Source organism: Trachymyrmex cornetzi, unplaced genomic scaffold, assembly GCF_001594075.2.
Source record: "Trachymyrmex cornetzi isolate Tcor2-1 unplaced genomic scaffold, Tcor1.1 scaffold869, whole genome shotgun sequence".
Classification (NCBI taxonomy): domain Eukaryota; kingdom Metazoa; phylum Arthropoda; class Insecta; order Hymenoptera; family Formicidae; genus Trachymyrmex; species Trachymyrmex cornetzi.
In genome coordinates, this window is record NW_017300211.1 from 17,694 (window position 1) to 19,654 (window position 1,961).

The window sequence follows — 1,961 nt, forward strand, 5'->3', positions numbered from 1 at the left end:
CCTCCCGTTATGGAAGAACATACATTCCGTCTTCCCGGGCGCCACCCGCAGTCCCAGGCCCTCAATGGAGCGTACGGCACGTGCGACCGCGCGACATGCCGTCCCCACCGATCCCCACCAGTCATCCTCCGCCGCGAGCACCAGGGTGTCGTCAGCATAGCACACCAGCTCGGCTCCCGGCGGGAGAGCGGTGCGGAGGACATTATACGCCAGGTCCCAAAGCAGGGAGCCCAAGACGGACGGCTGCGGAACCCCGCACGACATCGACACCCCGCAATAACCACCGTCCCTGTCCGTGAACTCGACTGTCCTCTCCCGGAAGTAGTCGGCTACTATGGCGACCAGGTAAGGGGGCAACCGGAAGTACTCCAGAGCCTCCCTCACCCGGCCCCAGGGGAGGGTGTTGAACGCATTGACGATGTCAAGAGACACCGCCAGCACCATCCTCCCCTCCTTCCCGGCGGCCTCCGCGAAAGCCCTCACCCGGCCGACAGCGTCGAGCGTAGAGCGGCCCTCGCGGAAGCCATATTGCCTTTCCGACAAATTGCGGTTTCCCTCCCGGGAGAGGTGCCGGACGATGTGGGCCGCGATCACCCTCTCGAACATTTTGCCCGCCTCGTCCAGCAGGCAGATGGGACGGTAGTCCGCCGGAGAGTCCTCGGGCCTGCCCTCCTTCCTCAGGAGTACAAGCCCGGCCCTCTTCCATGACCGGGGAAATCGGCCGCACCTGAGGCACTCCGTGAAGAGTCTCCTCAGGTGCCCCCCCATCGCATCGGTGGCCAAGGCCCAAGCCCTTCCCGGTTGTGTCATCGTGTGCACGAAAATATCTACCCAGCAAACACAAAATTACATGTAACGTATCTGTTAGTTGTAATTTCTCATTCAACAATATAACTAATATAACACGCATTTTATATTACAGTAACGATGTTACTGTAATAACAGTACGCTACTAACGGATACGTTACGTGTAACTTTGTGTTTGCTGGGTAGTGAATTTACAATTGGAAAGCACCTCTTGATCATTCAAAGTTTATACAAAAATTGAAATTTTTATCATTTTTAAAAATGCAATTTACTTTATTAACTATAAAGATTGGTATATTTTTTTAACTCTAATTTTGCAGACTGTTTCGCCTATACAACTTAACCTTTAATCTTAAAACAATAATTTATTTTATATTGCATTTTTTTTATTTAGGAGAAGAAGCAGCTAAAAAATTCAAATCATTGCGAGACATATTTTCTAAAGAAAGGAGGAAAATGATAAATACACAACCTAGGTCTGGAGCTGGTGCTACTACTGAATATAAATCCCAATGGGATTTTTATACAGATTTACTTTTCTTAGTAGATCATATTGAGCCAAGAAAGTAAGTTCGTCTTTCTCTGTTCCTCAAACAAAAAAAATATATATATACAGATTGTTTCATATTAACTGAATTCTCTCTTTAAGTATACATTTAGTTTTAAATTCATTTTAAATTGTAAAGTATTTTTTTATCTTAGGACTTACTCGAATATGTCATTGTCAAAATCATGTATGCAGAGTTTAGCACAAGCGGAATGTGATGAGAAAAAGAAAAATGAAATATATATTGTGCCAGAATTGAGCACAACAATAAAAAATTATATAGTGCCTAATGTTCTCCAAAAGTTTCCTATAAATATAGACATGGTATCAGAAGCAATCAATTCATCTAATAGTTATGATACGTTGAGCGATTCACCATCAGATATAATTATCGGAGAATTAATAGAATCTCCAGGTAAAAGAAAAAATGCTCTTTAATATTTATTTTAATTTAATTTATTTTGATTATTATTATTTAATTATTATTTAATTATTATTTTATTTATTTTATTTTATATTATTTTATTTATATTATCTTATTTATTTTATTTATTAATTTTATTTATTTATCATTTATTTAATTATTATTTTAACTTATTTTAATTCA